Source organism: Ambystoma mexicanum, chromosome 4p, assembly GCF_040938575.1.
Source record: "Ambystoma mexicanum isolate Mex_15411 chromosome 4p, UKY_AmexF1_1, whole genome shotgun sequence".
Lineage (NCBI taxonomy): Eukaryota > Metazoa > Chordata > Amphibia > Caudata > Ambystomatidae > Ambystoma > Ambystoma mexicanum.
In genome coordinates this window covers 1,079,012,155-1,079,027,940 of record NC_090927.1, presented here as the reverse complement: position 1 = coordinate 1,079,027,940, position 15,786 = coordinate 1,079,012,155, and positions in this window count along the sequence as shown.

Below are 15,786 nucleotides of genomic sequence, written 5' to 3'. Positions count from 1 at the left end.
GCTCTCAGAAAAACAGCCACCAGAGGCTCAAGCAGGTAAGTGCTTGGTCTTGGAATGCTGGGGGCCTGAGTTCTAATCCAATGTCTGGAATCTCTGGGCATGTTTTTTAAAAAAAATTGTAAAAAGTTTTTTTATTGAAAATGGGTATGCATTGCCGGCGCGATCAGCCAACAATTAATGCCCCTTCAATACCTGCATTCCTACTAACAGTTGTGCCTTTTTTTCCTGCACTCTGGCCTTCGTAACACCCATACAAAAGCTTGTCCCTCTGGCCCCAACAGACTGGAAAAAAAGCAGGGGTAAAAGTGTAATCTACAGGTCATGGTGTATTTGATAATTGCACTGGGACTCAAACAGGACACCTTCTCGAGGCGCTGTGAGGCGACCACCGGCCCCTGCATAGCAAGCCAACCTGTATCAGCATCTCACCAGCAGCTGAACGTGTCGCCTGCAGGTTACACATAGGAGGCTGCAGTAGGTCCATTAACCCATTGGGCTGTCGACCCTCCTTCCTCAGAGAGCAGGAAACTGAATTTCCATGTTGCCTTCCTTTGGCACATTAGATCTATCTTTCACCCCAATTCAGAGCATGTGTTGCTTCACGGAGAGCTGATAATCATTGTGAGTTGTGAGCCACTAAAAGCTAAGCAGGTCAGTTAAATCTTTGCCTTTGTCATTGAAGTGTATTGATATGTGCAGGTGAGTCTTCTGTCCTGTGCTACTGTTTGTTTTCTTATTGCTGCTTGGTCATGATTCTTAAATGTAAACACTCTGCTCTCAAAAGTGAAAGCTTTGAAAGACTCTTGATATAACAAGCCTTTCCCACTCTTTGCCCTGGGGGTGAGAGGGCTGCTTTCTGCCTTTAACTTCCTCAATGTTGGGGTGTCTGGCTCCACCACTGACAACCAGGGGTAAATCCTGGAGGGAAACGGGCAGAGGTCTGCGCCCTGCGTCCTCCACGCGTCCCTAACGCTCCCAAACGCGACCACAGCCCTTACGGGCACAGCCCTATGTCCTATGCAGCCCCTCTGGTGCAGCCACCCACACAACTTAGGGTTAGGATCTGTGCTCTTCCACGTAGGCCTGGCCACCTAGGCCCCAGAAAGTGTCACAGCCTGTTTTTGAAACCTTAGTGATGGTGGCCTAGGTGAAGATGATCTTGGTGGAATATTGATGCCTTTTTCCTCCCAGAAGCCACCCCGGGAGCATATTAAAATGAAGGGGTGTGCCTGCTCAGCTGCCCTCTCTTTAACCTCTCTGCCTTAGTGACATTAGTTCTGGGCTCTCCAGGCGAATGTGTCCATCCGGGAGAGAGCTAGGAATAGGACGTCTCTTTCTGCAGGTACAGTGGGGAAGACTCAGAGAGCTGCATGCCTGAGACATCTTTCCTTGTCCCTCGCTCATTGTTGTGTTCCCTAACTTCTAACTCTCTGCCAGGCCAGGCCCTGTTTCTTTTACTGCCAACCCCCCTGACCCCTCGTCTTCGACCGACTTCCCGCTCTATTATGCCTTCTCCTTTTTTGCTCTCTTCTATGGCCCTTTGAAAAGGAATGCAGGCCGAGCTAAGCCTCATGAAGGAAATCTACCAACAAAAGATGCACTCTTCACTTATGGGTTGAGCTGTGAGACGAGTAAGAAGGGCCGAAGGGGTGATTGGGTTGTTCAGCTGGGAGGCACCAGAGGCGTAGCCAGTATTGCCTACCAAATGGGGGCCGAAGCTAATGTAGTTGGGCCCACTGCACTGACAAAAATATCTGTAAATGACCACACAGCGCTGCTGATTGGGTATTTGCAGAATTTGGGTGGGCCTTGCCCCTCAAGCCCTACCCTGCCTCTGCTCTCACCCCCAGGGCAAAGTGTGGGAAAGGCTCGCTGCAGCAAGAGTCTTTCAAATCTTTCACTTTTGAGAACAGAGTGTTTACATTTAAAAATCATGAACAAGCAGCAATAAGAAGGCATGCAGTAACCTAGGACAGGAGACTGCCCTGTGCATATCAATACACCCCAATGAGAAAGGCAAAGATTTAACTGACCTGCTTAGCTATTAGTGGCTCACACATCTCAATGATTATCATCTCTGCGTGAAGCAAAACATCCTCTGAATTGGGGTGAAAGACAGATCTAATGTGCCAAAGGAAGGCAACATTGAAATTCAGTTTCTTGCTCTCTGAGGAAGGAGGGTCGACAGCCCAATGGGTTAATGCACCTCCTGCAGCCTCCTATGTGTTGCCTGCAGGCGACACATTCAGTGCTGGTGAGATGCTGATACAGGTTGGCTTGCTATGCAGGGGCCGGTGGTCACCTCACAGCGACTCGACAAGGTGTCCTGTTTGAGTCCCAGTGCAAATATCGTATCAACCATGACCCGTAGATTACACTTTTTCCCCCTTGTATTTTCCCCTCAGTTGGGGCCAGAGAGACAAGCTTTTGTATGGGTGTTCCCAAGGCCAGAGTGCAGAAAACAAAGGCACAACTGTTAGTAGGAATGCAGGTATTGAAGGGGCATTAACTGTTGGCTGATCGCGCAGGGCAATGCATACCTATTTTCAATTAAAAAAAAAAAAACACATTTTTTAAATGCCCAGGAGGTTCCAGACATTGGATTAGAACTCTGGTCCCCAGCATCACAAGACCAAGCGCTTAGCAGTTGAGCCACTGATGGCTGTGCTCATGAGAGCTGCTTTTGGGCGTATATATCTTTCTTCTGCACGCCCCTGTGAGCATACCCATTTGCATTGTGAAATATGTTCACTGGAGAAAATGAGGATAGAACATCTGGCTCCCCGCTCCCCGCTCCACCAAATACCAGCTAACTGCAGTGGCCTAGAGGTTAAGTGCTTGCCTTACAGCGCTGGGGGCCTGGGTTCGAGTCCTGCTTTCGGCACATAAACGCAATAGTGGGTGCCCACTCTCCTTCTAAAAGGTTCAGTGGGTATGAAAAGAGTTCCTTGGTAAAGGGAGAGTGGAAGAAAGCGAGAGGTGGGACTGAGGAAGTGCAGGGTAAAGGAGGAGGCGGGGCAGGCTAAAAGGGGAGGTAGGGCTGATTGAATGAGTCCCTGTGGAGAGAAGATGGGGCTGGGTGAGTGGGGGTAGGTCTAGGGAGGGTGGCAGAGAGGGGGGACTGTGGAAGTGCAGGGTAAGGAGGAGGGGGAGGTAGAACTGGATGAAAAAAAAAATGTCAGCCCATGCTCTGGTCCCTTTTTCCTTCTCAATGCACCCTTCCCCCCACATTAGGGCCCTCCTACACACCCCCCTCTATAATGCAAGGCCCTCCTCCACCATCACACTATCACTAGGGCCCCCCCTTTATCCTACATCCTAGGGCCCCCCCTTTATCCTACATCCCCAGGCCTACCTACCCCCACTCACTCAGCCCCACCTCCTCTCCACAAAGACCCGTTCATCCAGCCCTACCTCCCCCGCCTCCTCCTTCACCCTGCACTTCCACAGTCCCGCCTCTCTGCTTTCTTCCACCCTCTACCAGTGAACTCTTTTCATACCCACTGAACCTTCTGCTTTCTTCCACCCTCTACCAGTGAACTCTTTTCATACCCACTGAACCTTTTAGAAGGAGTGCTGGCACCCACTATTCCGTTTATGTGCCGAAAGCAGGATTCGAACCCAGACCCCCAGCGCTGTAACGCAAGCACTTAACCTCTAGGCCACTGCAGTTAGCTGGTATTTGGTGGAGCGGGGGGCCAGATGTTCTGTCCACATTTTCTTCAGTGAACATGTTTCACAATGCAAATGGGTATGCTCACAGGACCATGCAGAAGAATGATAAATACGCCCAAAAGGTGCTCTCAGAAAAACAGCCACCAGAGGCTCAAGCAGGTAAGTGCTTGGTCTTGGAATGCTGGGGGCCTGAGTTCTAATCCAATGTCTGGAATCTCTGGGCATGTTTTTTAAAAAAAATTGTAAAAAGTTTTTTTATTGAAAATGGGTATGCATTGCCGGCGCGATCAGCCAACAATTAATGCCCCTTCAATACCTGCATTCCTACTAACAGTTGTGCCTTTTTTTCCTGCACTCTGGCCTTCGTAACACCCATACAAAAGCTTGTCCCTCTGGCCCCAACAGACTGGAAAAAAAGCAGGGGTAAAAGTGTAATCTACAGGTCATGGTGTATTTGATAATTGCACTGGGACTCAAACAGGACACCTTCTCGAGGCGCTGTGAGGCGACCACCGGCCCCTGCATAGCAAGCCAACCTGTATCAGCATCTCACCAGCAGCTGAACGTGTCGCCTGCAGGTTACACATAGGAGGCTGCAGTAGGTCCATTAACCCATTGGGCTGTCGACCCTCCTTCCTCAGAGAGCAGGAAACTGAATTTCCATGTTGCCTTCCTTTGGCACATTAGATCTATCTTTCACCCCAATTCAGAGCATGTGTTGCTTCACGGAGAGCTGATAATCATTGTGAGTTGTGAGCCACTAAAAGCTAAGCAGGTCAGTTAAATCTTTGCCTTTGTCATTGAAGTGTATTGATATGTGCAGGTGAGTCTTCTGTCCTGTGCTACTGTTTGTTTTCTTATTGCTGCTTGGTCATGATTCTTAAATGTAAACACTCTGCTCTCAAAAGTGAAAGCTTTGAAAGACTCTTGATATAACAAGCCTTTCCCACTCTTTGCCCTGGGGGTGAGAGGGCTGCTTTCTGCCTTTAACTTCCTCAATGTTGGGGTGTCTGGCTCCACCACTGACAACCAGGGGTAAATCCTGGAGGGAAACGGGCAGAGGTCTGCGCCCTGCGTCCTCCACGCGTCCCTAACGCTCCCAAACGCGACCACAGCCCTTACGGGCACAGCCCTATGTCCTATGCAGCCCCTCTGGTGCAGCCACCCACACAACTTAGGGTTAGGATCTGTGCTCTTCCATGTAGGCCTGGCCACCTAGGCCCCAGAAAGTGTCACAGCCTGTTTTTGAAACCTTAGTGATGGTGGCCTAGGTGAAGATGATCTTGGTGGAATATTGATGCCTTTTTCCTCCCAGAAGCCACCCCGGGAGCATATTAAAATGAAGGGGTGTGCCTGCTCAGCTGCCCTCTCTTTAACCTCTCTGCCTTAGTGACATTAGTTCTGGGCTCTCCAGGCGAATGTGTCCATCCGGGAGAGAGCTAGGAATAGGACGTCTCTTTCTGCAGGTACAGTGGGGAAGACTCAGAGAGCTGCATGCCTGAGACATCTTTCCTTGTCCCTCGCTCATTGTTGTGTTCCCTAACTTCTAACTCTCTGCCAGGCCAGGCCCTGTTTCTTTTACTGCCAACCCCCCTGACTCCTCGTCTTCGACCGACTTCCCGCTCTATTATGCCTTCTCCTTTTTTGCTCTCTTCTATGGCCCTTTGAAAAGGAATGCAGGCCGAGCTAAGCCTCATGAAGGAAATCTACCAACAAAAGATGCACTCTTCACTTATGGGTTGAGCTGTGAGACGAGTAAGAAGGGCCGAAGGGGTGATTGGGTTGTTCAGCTGGGAGGCACCAGAGGCGTAGCCAGTATTGCCTACCAAATGGGGGCCGAAGCTAATGTAGTTGGGCCCACTGCACTGACAAAAATATCTGTAAATGACCACACAGCGCTGCTGATTGGGTATTTGCAGAATTTGGGTGGGCCTTGCCCCTCAAGCCCTACCCTGCCTCTGCTCTCACCCCCAGGGCAAAGTGTGGGAAAGGCTCGCTGCAGCAAGAGTCTTTCAAATCTTTCACTTTTGAGAACAGAGTGTTTACATTTAAAAATCATGAACAAGCAGCAATAAGAAGGCATGCAGTAACCTAGGACAGGAGACTGCCCTGTGCATATCAATACACCCCAATGAGAAAGGCAAAGATTTAACTGACCTGCTTAGCTATTAGTGGCTCACACATCTCAATGATTATCATCTCTGCGTGAAGCAAAACATCCTCTGAATTGGGGTGAAAGACAGATCTAATGTGCCAAAGGAAGGCAACATTGAAATTCAGTTTCTTGCTCTCTGAGGAAGGAGGGTCGACAGCCCAATGGGTTAATGCACCTCCTGCAGCCTCCTATGTGTTGCCTGCAGGCGACACATTCAGTGCTGGTGAGATGCTGATACAGGTTGGCTTGCTATGCAGGGGCCGGTGGTCACCTCACAGCGACTCGACAAGGTGTCCTGTTTGAGTCCCAGTGCAAATATCGTATCAACCATGACCCGTAGATTACACTTTTTCCCCCTTGTATTTTCCCCTCAGTTGGGGCCAGAGAGACAAGCTTTTGTATGGGTGTTCCCAAGGCCAGAGTGCAGAAAACAAAGGCACAACTGTTAGTAGGAATGCAGGTATTGAAGGGGCATTAACTGTTGGCTGATCGCGCAGGGCAATGCATACCTATTTTCAATTAAAAAAAAAAAAACACATTTTTTAAATGCCCAGGAGGTTCCAGACATTGGATTAGAACTCTGGTCCCCAGCATCACAAGACCAAGGCTTAGCAGTTGAGCCACTGATGGCTGTGCTCATGAGAGCTGCTTTTGGGCGTATATATCTTTCTTCTGCACGCCCCTGTGAGCATACCCATTTGCATTGTGAAATATGTTCACTGGAGAAAATGAGGATAGAACATCTGGCTCCCCGCTCCCCGCTCCACCAAATACCAGCTAACTGCAGTGGCCTAGAGGTTAAGTGCTTGCCTTACAGCGCTGGGGGCCTGGGTTCGAGTCCTGCTTTCGGCACATAAACGCAATAGTGGGTGCCCACTCTCCTTCTAAAAGGTTCAGTGGGTATGAAAAGAGTTCCTTGGTAAAGGGAGAGTGGAAGAAAGCGAGAGGTGGGACTGAGGAAGTGCAGGGTAAAGGAGGAGGCGGGGCAGGCTAAAAGGGGAGGTAGGGCTGATTGAATGAGTCCCTGTGGAGAGAAGATGGGGCTGGGTGAGTGGGGGTAGGTCTAGGGAGGGTGGCAGAGAGGTGGGACTGTGGAAGTGCAAGGTAAGGAGGAGGAGGGGGAGGTAGAACTGGATGAAAAAAAAAATGTCAGCCCATGCTCTGGTCCCTTTTTCCTTCTCAATGCACCCTTCCCCCCACATTAGGGCCCTCCTACACAACCCCCTCTATAATGCAGGGCCCTCCTCCACCATCACACTATCACTAGGGCCCCCCCTTTATCCTACATCCTAGGGCCCCCCCTTTATCCTACATCCCCAGGCCTACCTACCCCCACTCACTCAGCCCCACCTCCTCTCCACAAAGACCCGTTCATCCAGCCCTACCTCCCCCGCCTCCTCCTTCACCCTGCACTTCCACAGTCCCGCCTCTCTGCTTTCTTCCACCCTCTACCAGTGAACTCTTTTCATACCCACTGAACCTTCTGCTTTCTTCCACCCTCTACCAGTGAACTCTTTTCATACCCACTGAACCTTTTAGAAGGAGTGCTGGCACCCACTATTCCGTTTATGTGCCGAAAGCAGGATTCGAACCCAGACCCCCAGCGCTGTAACGCAAGCACTTAACCTCTAGGCCACTGCAGTAAGCTGGTATTTGGTGGAGCGGGGGGCCAGATGTTCTGTCCACATTTTCTTCAGTGAACATGTTTCACAATGCAAATGGGTATGCTCACAGGACCATGCAGAAGAATGATAAATACGCCCAAAAGGTGCTCTCAGAAAAACAGCCACCAGAGGCTCAAGCAGGTAAGTGCTTGGTCTTGGAATGCTGGGGGCCTGAGTTCTAATCCAATGTCTGGAATCTCTGGGCATGTTTTTTAAAAAAAATTGTAAAAAGTTTTTTTATTGAAAATGGGTATGCATTGCCGGCGCGATCAGCCAACAATTAATGCCCCTTCAATACCTGCATTCCTACTAACAGTTGTGCCTTTTTTTCCTGCACTCTGGCCTTCGTAACACCCATACAAAAGCTTGTCCCTCTGGCCCCAACAGACTGGAAAAAAAGCAGGGGTAAAAGTGTAATCTACAGGTCATGGTGTATTTGATAATTGCACTGGGACTCAAACAGGACACCTTCTCGAGGCGCTGTGAGGCGACCACCGGCCCCTGCATAGCAAGCCAACCTGTATCAGCATCTCACCAGCAGCTGAACGTGTCGCCTGCAGGTTACACATAGGAGGCTGCAGTAGGTCCATTAACCCATTGGGCTGTCGACCCTCCTTCCTCAGAGAGCAGGAAACTGAATTTCCATGTTGCCTTCCTTTGGCACATTAGATCTATCTTTCACCCCAATTCAGAGCATGTGTTGCTTCACGGAGAGCTGATAATCATTGTGAGTTGTGAGCCACTAAAAGCTAAGCAGGTCAGTTAAATCTTTGCCTTTGTCATTGAAGTGTATTGATATGTGCAGGTGAGTCTTCTGTCCTGTGCTACTGTTTGTTTTCTTATTGCTGCTTGGTCATGATTCTTAAATGTAAACACTCTGCTCTCAAAAGTGAAAGCTTTGAAAGACTCTTGATATAACAAGCCTTTCCCACTCTTTGCCCTGGGGGTGAGAGGGCTGCTTTCTGCCTTTAACTTCCTCAATGTTGGGGTGTCTGGCTCCACCACTGACAACCAGGGGTAAATCCTGGAGGGAAACGGGCAGAGGTCTGCGCCCTGCGTCCTCCACGCGTCCCTAACGCTCCCAAACGCGACCACAGCCCTTACGGGCACAGCCCTATGTCCTATGCAGCCCCTCTGGTGCAGCCACCCACACAACTTAGGGTTAGGATCTGTGCTCTTCCATGTAGGCCTGGCCACCTAGGCCCCAGAAAGTGTCACAGCCTGTTTTTGAAACCTTAGTGATGGTGGCCTAGGTGAAGATGATCTTGGTGGAATATTGATGCCTTTTTCCTCCCAGAAGCCACCCCGGGAGCATATTAAAATGAAGGGGTGTGCCTGCTCAGCTGCCCTCTCTTTAACCTCTCTGCCTTAGTGACATTAGTTCTGGGCTCTCCAGGCGAATGTGTCCATCCGGGAGAGAGCTAGGAATAGGACGTCTCTTTCTGCAGGTACAGTGGGGAAGACTCAGAGAGCTGCATGCCTGAGACATCTTTCCTTGTCCCTCGCTCATTGTTGTGTTCCCTAACTTCTAACTCTCTGCCAGGCCAGGCCCTGTTTCTTTTACTGCCAACCCCCCTGACTCCTCGTCTTCGACCGACTTCCCGCTCTATTATGCCTTCTCCTTTTTTGCTCTCTTCTATGGCCCTTTGAAAAGGAATGCAGGCCGAGCTAAGCCTCATGAAGGAAATCTACCAACAAAAGATGCACTCTTCACTTATGGGTTGAGCTGTGAGACGAGTAAGAAGGGCCGAAGGGGTGATTGGGTTGTTCAGCTGGGAGGCACCAGAGGCGTAGCCAGTATTGCCTACCAAATGGGGGCCGAAGCTAATGTAGTTGGGCCCACTGCACTGACAAAAATATCTGTAAATGACCACACAGCGCTGCTGATTGGGTATTTGCAGAATTTGGGTGGGCCTTGCCCCTCAAGCCCTACCCTGCCTCTGCTCTCACCCCCAGGGCAAAGTGTGGGAAAGGCTCGCTGCAGCAAGAGTCTTTCAAATCTTTCACTTTTGAGAACAGAGTGTTTACATTTAAAAATCATGAACAAGCAGCAATAAGAAGGCATGCAGTAACCTAGGACAGGAGACTGCCCTGTGCATATCAATACACCCCAATGAGAAAGGCAAAGATTTAACTGACCTGCTTAGCTATTAGTGGCTCACACATCTCAATGATTATCATCTCTGCGTGAAGCAAAACATCCTCTGAATTGGGGTGAAAGACAGATCTAATGTGCCAAAGGAAGGCAACATTGAAATTCAGTTTCTTGCTCTCTGAGGAAGGAGGGTCGACAGCCCAATGGGTTAATGCACCTCCTGCAGCCTCCTATGTGTTGCCTGCAGGCGACACATTCAGTGCTGGTGAGATGCTGATACAGGTTGGCTTGCTATGCAGGGGCCGGTGGTCACCTCACAGCGACTCGACAAGGTGTCCTGTTTGAGTCCCAGTGCAAATATCGTATCAACCATGACCCGTAGATTACACTTTTTCCCCCTTGTATTTTCCCCTCAGTTGGGGCCAGAGAGACAAGCTTTTGTATGGGTGTTCCCAAGGCCAGAGTGCAGAAAACAAAGGCACAACTGTTAGTAGGAATGCAGGTATTGAAGGGGCATTAACTGTTGGCTGATCGCGCAGGGCAATGCATACCTATTTTCAATTAAAAAAAAAAAAACACATTTTTTAAATGCCCAGGAGGTTCCAGACATTGGATTAGAACTCTGGTCCCCAGCATCACAAGACCAAGCGCTTAGCAGTTGAGCCACTGATGGCTGTGCTCATGAGAGCTGCTTTTGGGCGTATATATCTTTCTTCTGCACGCCCCTGTGAGCATACCCATTTGCATTGTGAAATATGTTCACTGGAGAAAATGAGGATAGAACATCTGGCTCCCCGCTCCCCGCTCCCCGCTCCACCAAATACCAGCTAACTGCAGTGGCCTAGAGGTTAAGTGCTTGCCTTACAGCGCTGGGGGCCTGGGTTCGAGTCCTGCTTTCGGCACATAAACGCAATAGTGGGTGCCCACTCTCCTTCTAAAAGGTTCAGTGGGTATGAAAAGAGTTCCTTGGTAAAGGGAGAGTGGAAGAAAGCGAGAGGTGGGACTGAGGAAGTGCAGGGTAAAGGAGGAGGCGGGGCAGGCTAAAAGGGGAGGTAGGGCTGATTGAATGAGTCCCTGTGGAGAGAAGATGGGGCTGGGTGAGTGGGGGTAGGTCTAGGGAGGGTGGCAGAGAGGGGGGACTGTGGAAGTGCAGGGTAAGGAGGAGGAGGGGGAGGTAGAACTGGATGAAAAAAAAAATGTCAGCCCATGCTCTGGTCCCTTTTTCCTTCTCAATGCACCCTTCCCCCCACATTAGGGCCCTCCTACACACCCCCCTCTATAATGCAGGGCCCTCCTCCACCATCACACTATCACTAGGGCCCCCCCTTTATCCTACATCCTAGGGCCCCCCCTTTATCCTACATCCCCAGGCCTACCTACCCCCACTCACTCAGCCCCACCTCCTCTCCACAAAGACCCGTTCATCCAGCCCTACCTCCCCCGCCTCCTCCTTCACCCTGCACTTCCACAGTCCCGCCTCTCTGCTTTCTTCCACCCTCTACCAGTGAACTCTTTTCATACCCACTGAACCTTCTGCTTTCTTCCACCCTCTACCAGTGAACTCTTTTCATACCCACTGAACCTTTTAGAAGGAGTGCTGGCACCCACTATTCCGTTTATGTGCCGAAAGCAGGACTCGAACCCATACCCACAGCGCTGTAACGCAAGCACTTAACCTCTAGGCCACTGCAGTTAGCTGGTATTTGGTGGAGCGGGGGGCCAGATGTTCTGTCCACATTTTCTTCAGTGAACATGTTTCATAATGCAAATGGGTATGCTCACAGGACCATGCAGAAGAATGATAAATACGCCCAAAAGGTGCTCTCAGAAAAACAGCCACCAGAGGCTCAAGCAGGTAAGTGCTTGGTCTTGGAATGCTGGGTGCCTGAGTTCTAATCCAATGTCTGGAATCTCTGGGCATGTTTTTTAAAAAAAATTGTAAAAAGTTTTTTTATTGAAAATGGGTATGCATTGCCGGCGCGATCAGCCAACAATTAATGCCCCTTCAATACCTGCATTCCTACTAACAGTTGTGCCTTTTTTTCCTGCACTCTGGCCTTCGTAACACCCATACAAAAGCTTGTCCCTCTGGCCCCAACAGACTGGAAAAAAAGCAGGGGTAAAAGTGTAATCTACAGGTCATGGTGTATTTGATAATTGCACTGGGACTCAAACAGGACACCTTCTCGAGGCGCTGTGAGGCGACCACCGGCCCCTGCATAGCAAGCCAACCTGTATCAGCATCTCACCAGCAGCTGAACGTGTCGCCTGCAGGTTACACATAGGAGGCTGCAGTAGGTCCATTAACCCATTGGGCTGTCGACCCTCCTTCCTCAGAGAGCAGGAAACTGAATTTCCATGTTGCCTTCCTTTGGCACATTAGATCTATCTTTCACCCCAATTCAGAGCATGTGTTGCTTCACGGAGAGCTGATAATCATTGTGAGTTGTGAGCCACTAAAAGCTAAGCAGGTCAGTTAAATCTTTGCCTTTGTCATTGAAGTGTATTGATATGTGCAGGTGAGTCTTCTGTCCTGTGCTACTGTTTGTTTTCTTATTGCTGCTTGGTCATGATTCTTAAATGTAAACACTCTGCTCTCAAAAGTGAAAGCTTTGAAAGACTCTTGATATAACAAGCCTTTCCCACTCTTTGCCCTGGGGGTGAGAGGGCTGCTTTCTGCCTTTAACTTCCTCAATGTTGGGGTGTCTGGCTCCACCACTGACAACCAGGGGTAAATCCTGGAGGGAAACGGGCAGAGGTCTGCGCCCTGCGTCCTCCACGCGTCCCTAACGCTCCCAAACGCGACCACAGCCCTTACGGGCACAGCCCTATGTCCTATGCAGCCCCTCTGGTGCAGCCACCCACACAACTTAGGGTTAGGATCTGTGCTCTTCCACGTAGGCCTGGCCACCTAGGCCCCAGAAAGTGTCACAGCCTGTTTTTGAAACCTTAGTGATGGTGGCCTAGGTGAAGATGATCTTGGTGGAATATTGATGCCTTTTTCCTCCCAGAAGCCACCCCGGGAGCATATTAAAATGAAGGGGTGTGCCTGCTCAGCTGCCCTCTCTTTAACCTCTCTGCCTTAGTGACATTAGTTCTGGGCTCTCCAGGCGAATGTGTCCATCCGGGAGAGAGCTAGGAATAGGACGTCTCTTTCTGCAGGTACAGTGGGGAAGACTCAGAGAGCTGCATGCCTGAGACATCTTTCCTTGTCCCTCGCTCATTGTTGTGTTCCCTAACTTCTAACTCTCTGCCAGGCCAGGCCCTGTTTCTTTTACTGCCAACCCCCCTGACTCCTCGTCTTCGACCGACTTCCCGCTCTATTATGCCTTCTCCTTTTTTGCTCTCTTCTATGGCCCTTTGAAAAGGAATGCAGGCCGAGCTAAGCCTCATGAAGGAAATCTACCAACAAAAGATGCACTCTTCACTTATGGGTTGAGCTGTGAGACGAGTAAGAAGGGCCGAAGGGGTGATTGGGTTGTTCAGCTGGGAGGCACCAGAGGCGTAGCCAGTATTGCCTACCAAATGGGGGCCGAAGCTAATGTAGTTGGGCCCACTGCACTGACAAAAATATCTGTAAATGACCACACAGCGCTGCTGATTGGGTATTTGCAGAATTTGGGTGGGCCTTGCCCCTCAAGCCCTACCCTGCCTCTGCTCTCACCCCCAGGGCAAAGTGTGGGAAAGGCTCGCTGCAGCAAGAGTCTTTCAAATCTTTCACTTTTGAGAACAGAGTGTTTACATTTAAAAATCATGAACAAGCAGCAATAAGAAGGCATGCAGTAACCTAGGACAGGAGACTGCCCTGTGCATATCAATACACCCCAATGAGAAAGGCAAAGATTTAACTGACCTGCTTAGCTATTAGTGGCTCACACATCTCAATGATTATCATCTCTGCGTGAAGCAAAACATCCTCTGAATTGGGGTGAAAGACAGATCTAATGTGCCAAAGGAAGGCAACATTGAAATTCAGTTTCTTGCTCTCTGAGGAAGGAGGGTCGACAGCCCAATGGGTTAATGCACCTCCTGCAGCCTCCTATGTGTTGCCTGCAGGCGACACATTCAGTGCTGGTGAGATGCTGATACAGGTTGGCTTGCTATGCAGGGGCCGGTGGTCACCTCACAGCGACTCGACAAGGTGTCCTGTTTGAGTCCCAGTGCAAATATCGTATCAACCATGACCCGTAGATTACACTTTTTCCCCCTTGTATTTTCCCCTCAGTTGGGGCCAGAGAGACAAGCTTTTGTATGGGTGTTCCCAAGGCCAGAGTGCAGAAAACAAAGGCACAACTGTTAGTAGGAATGCAGGTATTGAAGGGGCATTAACTGTTGGCTGATCGCGCAGGGCAATGCATACCTATTTTCAATTAAAAAAAAAAAAACACATTTTTTAAATGCCCAGGAGGTTCCAGACATTGGATTAGAACTCTGGTCCCCAGCATCACAAGACCAAGCGCTTAGCAGTTGAGCCACTGATGGCTGTGCTCATGAGAGCTGCTTTTGGGCGTATATATCTTTCTTCTGCACGCCCCTGTGAGCATACCCATTTGCATTGTGAAATATGTTCACTGGAGAAAATGAGGATAGAACATCTGGCTCCCCGCTCCCCGCTCCCCGCTCCACCAAATACCAGCTAACTGCAGTGGCCTAGAGGTTAAGTGCTTGCCTTACAGCGCTGGGGGCCTGGGTTCGAGTCCTGCTTTCGGCACATAAACGCAATAGTGGGTGCCCACTCTCCTTCTAAAAGGTTCAGTGGGTATGAAAAGAGTTCCTTGGTAAAGGGAGAGTGGAAGAAAGCGAGAGGTGGGACTGAGGAAGTGCAGGGTAAAGGAGGAGGCGGGGCAGGCTAAAAGGGGAGGTAGGGCTGATTGAATGAGTCCCTGTGGAGAGAAGATGGGGCTGGGTGAGTGGGGGTAGGTCTAGGGAGGGTGGCAGAGAGGTGGGACTGTGGAAGTGCAAGGTAAGGAGGAGGAGGGGGAGGTAGAACTGGATGAAAAAAAAAATGTCAGCCCATGCTCTGGTCCCTTTTTCCTTCTCAATGCACCCTTCCCCCCACATTAGGGCCCTCCTACACACCCCCCTCTATAATGCAGGGCCCTCCTCCACCATCACACCATCACTAGGGCCCCCGCTTTATCCTACATCCTAGGGCCCCCCCTTTATCCTACATCCCCAGGCCTACCTACCCCCACTCACTCAGCCCCACCTCCTCTCCACAAAGACCCGTTCATCCAGCCCTACCTCCCCCGCCTCCTCCTTCACCCTGCACTTCCACAGTCCCGCCTCTCTGCTTTCTTCCACCCTCTACCAGTGAACTCTTTTCATACCCACTGAACCTTCTGCTTTCTTCCACCCTCTACCAGTGAACTCTTTTCATACCCACTGAACCTTTTAGAAGGAGTGCTGGCACCCACTATTCCGTTTATGTGCCGAAAGCAGGATTCGAACCCAGACCCCCAGCGCTGTAACGCAAGCACTTAACCTCTAGGCCACTGCAGTAAGCTGGTATTTGGTGGAGCGGGGGGCCAGATGTTCTGTCCACATTTTCTTCAGTGAACATGTTTCACAATGCAAATGGGTATGCTCACAGGACCATGCAGAAGAATGATAAATACGCCCAAAAGGTGCTCTCAGAAAAACAGCCACCAGAGGCTCAAGCAGGTAAGTGCTTGGTCTTGGAATGCTGGGGGCCTGAGTTCTAATCCAATGTCTGGAATCTCTGGGCATGTTTTTTAAAAAAAATTGTAAAAAGTTTTTTTATTGAAAATGGGTATGCATTGCCGGCGCGATCAGCCAACAATTAATGCCCCTTCAATACCTGCATTCCTACTAACAGTTGTGCCTTTTTTTCCTGCACTCTGGCCTTCGTAACACCCATACAAAAGCTTGTCCCTCTGGCCCCAACAGACTGGAAAAAAAGCAGGGGTAAAAGTGTAATCTACAGGTCATGGTGTATTTGATAATTGCACTGGGACTCAAACAGGACACCTTCTCGAGGCGCTGTGAGGCGACCACCGGCCCCTGCATAGCAAGCCAACCTGTATCAGCATCTCACCAGCAGCTGAACGTGTCGCCTGCAGGTTACACATAGGAGGCTGCAGTAGGTCCATTAACCCATTGGGCTGTCGACCCTCCTTCCTCAGAGAGCAGGAAACTGAATTTCCATGTTGCCTTCCTTTGGCACATTAGATCTA